Here is a 5,188-nt window from a genome sequence, read left to right on the forward strand (position 1 = left end):
AATCTAATGTTCTGAAGAGTATGTGTGGCAGTCAGTCACCGCACCGGTGTGGATATTTACTGTACTTCACAATCACAGATTCTAGCCTACGTCTTGGAATATGACCCATATAAGAATTTTCACCGTATATTGCCATCTGAACAGGTAAGTAACAAGTTTGACACGTTTGTTCTGACCAACTGAGGAAAAAAGCATTAGCCTACCATAAATCTCGCTACCAATGGTGATTAAATCTAAAGATTGGTTAGCTCATATCACATCAAACCGTTCAAATTATTATTATTGTTATACTTTATTCTCAAATGATTAATAATGGGACTTTTATTTTGAAGAAAACGGTGGGTGGCGCCGTCGTTGTCACATGCCCGACCATTTAGTAAAAACATCGTAAGTTTCTGTTGTCATCATTCACTAGTAATGCATCGCGGTTGTGTGTGTTTTTTCTTTTAAGCAGTCTATTTAGAAGAATTTAATTGAGCTAAATGGAGGAAGAAAGCACATTAAAGCACTTAATCAAAGCAATTCAACATGGAGTGCTGTGCACAGTCCGACAGGAACTCAATGAGCACGTCAACAAGCAGTCTGTCATATACTCATTTTGGGAAATCTGGAGATACTTTACTGCACTATGCTGCCAGACATGGACACATGGAAATTGTGCGTTATTTAGTAGAGGAGCTCAATATGGACATTGAAGTGTACAACAACGACTACAAGAGAGCTCTGCACGAGGCTTCTTCCATGAGTCAGTATGAGTGTGTGCGGTATCTCATTGCCAGGGGAGCGAAAATAGACAGTTTGAAGAAAGCAGACTGGTAAGTTATAATCATTGATTTGAATAAAAGAATTTGCATGTAGTGGGTGGGATATGGTATCAGGAGGTAGACTATCGCTCAACGCCTTCGATAGCTCAGTTGGTAGAGCGGAGGACTGTAGAGGTTCAGCACTGATATCCTTAGGTCGCTGGTTCGAATCCGGCTCGAAGGAAAGATTTTTAGTTTTATAACAAAATACTGTTTGCCGCTGTTTATATACAGTTGTACGTCATATAATAACAGTGGTGTTTATTGTTAAGTAAAACCATAAAGGATAATTTTCGTTAATTGAAATAAAGCTGACATAAAATAAATATTATGAAAACTGAAATAAAATAAGCTGAAGCTGAAGTACTAACATTACTAAAACTGAAATAAAAATACTAACTAAATACCAACTAAACTAATAGAAATCATAAAATCACATTACAAAATGACTAATGTACTATACGAATATAGTATACATTCTGCAGTTATAATGTGTGCACATAATTCCATGCAGAACATGTTGTATTTATGGGCAGTGAAGTATATTTTTTGAGTGATTATATTCATATTTTCATTTTCAAGTAGCTCTCAGTGTTATTTTAGTATTATATATATATATATATATATGAGCACATGCCCTTTTTCTTCCTCTAGAGAAAGTGCCCTTTTTTTCTGGGGAGTGTCTTTTTTTAATTTTTTATAAATGAATATATGTATATAGCTATATGTGCGCGCGTGTGTGTGTGTGTGTGTTTCTGTTTGCGCACAGCTTTCCCTGTCAAACTAATAAAAAAATCAAAATGTCGGGTCGGGAAATGTTGAGACTGTCGAGCATATTATGTCTATGCTGTCGAGTTCCGACGCCCCTCCGCGCAGGCGCAGCACACAGCAGTGTAGCGCACGTTGATCGGCACATGCGCATCAGGCAGAGAGCCGCAGAAGTGAAGCCCTCCCTCCCTTTCAGTTGTGTTTGTCTTGGTGTGGAGGTGAGTGGTGATGAACAAAAGACTAAAAACTACCTGTGCCTCGAATTTACAGCTAATTACCCAAAAGACAAAAGGCTTATCTATCTACCTATCTATCTGTCTACCCTATCTATCTATCTATCTGTCTTCTGTATTTATCTGTCTGTCTACCAGCAGTTTGTGGGTAGTAAGAAACATAAGAACAGGTAATGTCATACTGCTTTGCCATTGTGCTTCATTTTCTTGTTTTATAGTTTTATAAGAATATTATATTTTGCAAAGATAAAAAGTGTGACTAATAGTGGGACTTTTATTTTGAAGTAAAAGGTGGTGTCGTCGACACATTACGTCGGACCATGCGGTAAAAACATTGGAGGTTTCTGTTGATATTTCACTAGTAATGCATCGCTGTTGTGTGTATTTCTTTTCCTTTAAGTAGTCTACTTAGAAGGATTTCACTGAGCTAAATGGAGGAAGAAAGCACATTAAAGCCCTTAATCAAAGCAATTCAACATGGAGTGCTGTGCACAGTCCGACAGCAACTCAATGAGCACGTCAACAAGCAGTCTGTCATCTATACTCATTTTGGGAAATCTGGAGATACTTTACTGCACTATGCTGCCAGACATGGACACATGGAAATTGTGCGTTATTTAGTAGAGGAGCTCAATATGGACATTGAAGTGTACAACAACGACTACAAGAGAGCTCTGCACGAGGCTTCTTCCATGAGTCAGTATGAGTGTGTGCGGTATCTCATTGCCAGGGGAGCGAAAATAGACAGTTTGAAGAAAGCAGACTGGTACGTCATAAGTTCTGAAGCCATTTAACGAATTTTCATGTAGTGGATGGAATATACTACCAGGAAGTAAAACTTGATTTAACGCCTTCGATAGCTCAGTTGGTAGAGCGGAGGACTGTAGAGGTTCAGCACTGATATCCTTAGGTCGCTGGTTCGAATCCGGCTCGAAGGAAAGATTTTTAGTTTTATAACAAAATACTGTTTGCCGCTGTTTATATACAGTTGTACGTCATATAATAACAGTGGTGTTTATTGTTAAGTAAAACCATAAAGGATAATTTTCGTTAATTGAAATAAAGCTGACATAAAATAAATATTATGAAAACTGAAATAAAATAAGCTGAAGCTGAAGTACTAACATTACTAAAACTGAAATAAAAATACTAACTAAATACCAACTAAACTAATAGAAATCATAAAATCACATTACAAAATGACTAATGTACTATACGAATATAGTATACATTCTGCAGTTATAATGTGTGCACATAATTCCATGCAGAACATGTTGTATTTATGGGCAGTGAAGTATATTTTTTGAGTGATTATATTCATATTTTCATTTTCAAGTAGCTCTCAGTGTTATTTTAGTATTATATATATATATATATATATATACTATTATTTATTAATATTTTAAATTAGCGTTTGTTTTTATTTTTTCACTTTTCATTTAAGTTTTAGTAATTTAGTTTTTTAATATTTCTTTTTAGTTTTAATTTATATTTAATTTTTAAAAATCAGTTTTAGTTTTAGTAATTTTAGTACTTCAATTTCAAATGTATTTCATTTAGTTGCCAAGCCTACATTTCTTATTTTTGTTTAAAAAAATTTAATTTTAAGTTTTTTATCTAATATTTATATTTTTTCTATTTCAGCTTTACTTCAATTTAAAAAATATATATATTTTCAATAATTTTATTTTTAGTTGACAATAGCACTGTTTTGTTCTTGAGCAGCTTTGCTGCATTTGAACAAAACCGGCTTCTAACCTCTCTAGGACCCCTCTTATGATGGCCTGTACCCGTCGAAACCTCAAGGTCGTTTTGGAGCTGCTGAATCACGGTGCTGACCCAATGCTGCAGAACAAGGATGGGTGGAACTCATTCCACATTGCATGCAGAGAAGGAGATCTAGCCATCACACACCACATCCTACTGGCCAAACCCGAGGTCTGGAAGACAAAGAGCAAGACTGGCAGGACGCCCCTCCACACTGCTGGTATGGAAGCACATGAATGAATGTTTTCCCAGATTTGCCATCATGTATCTGCCTTTTTTCTCACCCAAGCTATGCACGGCTGTGAGGATGCAGTGAAGATTCTGCTTCAAAGGTAACATATTTTGAGTTTGCATGTGTATAGCACAATGCCTTCTTATTTTGCTCACATGGTTTGCATGTTAATTCAGTTGTTGCTATGAACCTGATGGGAAGGACAGTTGTGGAGTCACACCATTTATGGATGCCATAAGAAATGGACACATAGGTACAGCTAAATTGCTCCTTGAGAATCACCAGGTAAGCACATATCAACATCAATCACTTACATTGTTTTTGTTATATTAGATATAAGCATATCCACGTTTATCTGGTTTAGGCATCTCCTTCAGCGGTAGATATTCTCGGTGCACAGCCCCTACATCAGGCCTCTGTAACTGCTCAGTAAGAAGCACTTTCTTTCCTCGTGCGTAATCTTGGTATCGATATAAACTCAAGAGCCACAAAACTGGAGCTGACTGCATTGCACTACGCCGCTAAGGTTGTGTCTATTGCATTAAACATGAAGCACAGTTAAGATAAACACGCTTCCTCTTCTAATCTGGTTTTGATCTCAATGCTCATTTTTCAGGAAGGTCACACAAGTGCCATAAAAACACTGCTCGCCCTGGGCGCTGATCTACATGCAAGAGACACAAAAGGAAGATCAGGTTACACTTTACAGTGTATTGCACTGCATGCCACCTTAGTGAGATGCCATAATTGGGATCTTTTTAGAACACAATGTGATTTTTTTTAATGGTTTGCAGCTCTACATATGTCCTGCATTGGACAGCATGTGGACGCCGTTAGGATGCTGCTACAATTGGGACTCAGAGATACTGAAGGCAATACAGCAAGACAGTATGCCAAAAAACTCACATTAAAGAAGTGTTCGAAAGTCTTGAAATGTAATTGCTGTGTAAAATAAACCATTGCTTTGAATGAATATTAAGCTAAAGTGGAGACACAAAGTTACAAAATAAATGCTTATTATTAAAGTCATGTGGTAAAACTATTTATTTGTGCCTTTTCATATGAAGAGCATGGCATGAAACACTTGGTACATGAACTTGGCTTCGCAGGTGTTTTGGTAATTATACACATTTGTTGCCATTGCGGTTCAAATCGTTGTTTTTGAACGACTCTTTTAGGCTAAGTGAATCGTTCTCATTTAAGTCCCCTTTACTATAAAAAGGCTTGTTTGAGATGCGCCTTGCCTTGAAATGAAGGCGAGAGTAGGCGGCTGCAGTGAGGGGAGGAGTGAAATAAGCGCAGTCAAGACGGTCAGTTCTGACCTGAGTGCCCTCTCGAAGTGGAACAGATACATAGGAGATCAAAGACAGATATCGATCGACATG

The 5,188-nt window shown here is 37.1% G+C and overlaps 2 non-coding genes and 1 pseudogene across 2 annotated transcripts; all 3 read left to right on the forward strand.

Annotated features, from left to right (window-relative positions):
• The first annotated feature begins 899 nt into the window (after positions 1 to 899).
• Positions 900 to 987, forward strand: trnay-gua (transfer RNA tyrosine (anticodon GUA)). The gene is given in 2 exon segments: positions 900 to 936; positions 952 to 987. It is a non-coding gene; the product is annotated as a tRNA-Tyr (tRNA).
• Positions 988 to 2,101: 1,114 nt separating this feature from the next.
• Positions 2,102 to 4,828, forward strand: LOC107757240 (ankyrin repeat domain-containing protein 16-like; annotated as a pseudogene).
• On the forward strand, positions 2,655 to 2,742 carry trnay-gua (transfer RNA tyrosine (anticodon GUA)). Its single transcript is given in 2 exon segments — positions 2,655 to 2,691; positions 2,707 to 2,742. It is a non-coding gene; the product is annotated as a tRNA-Tyr (tRNA).
• Positions 4,829 to 5,188: the final 360 nt, after the last annotated feature.

Source organism: Sinocyclocheilus rhinocerous, unplaced genomic scaffold (assembly GCF_001515625.1).
Source record: "Sinocyclocheilus rhinocerous isolate Xijiao unplaced genomic scaffold, SAMN03320098_v1.1 scaffold1164, whole genome shotgun sequence".
NCBI lineage: Eukaryota > Metazoa > Chordata > Actinopteri > Cypriniformes > Cyprinidae > Sinocyclocheilus > Sinocyclocheilus rhinocerous.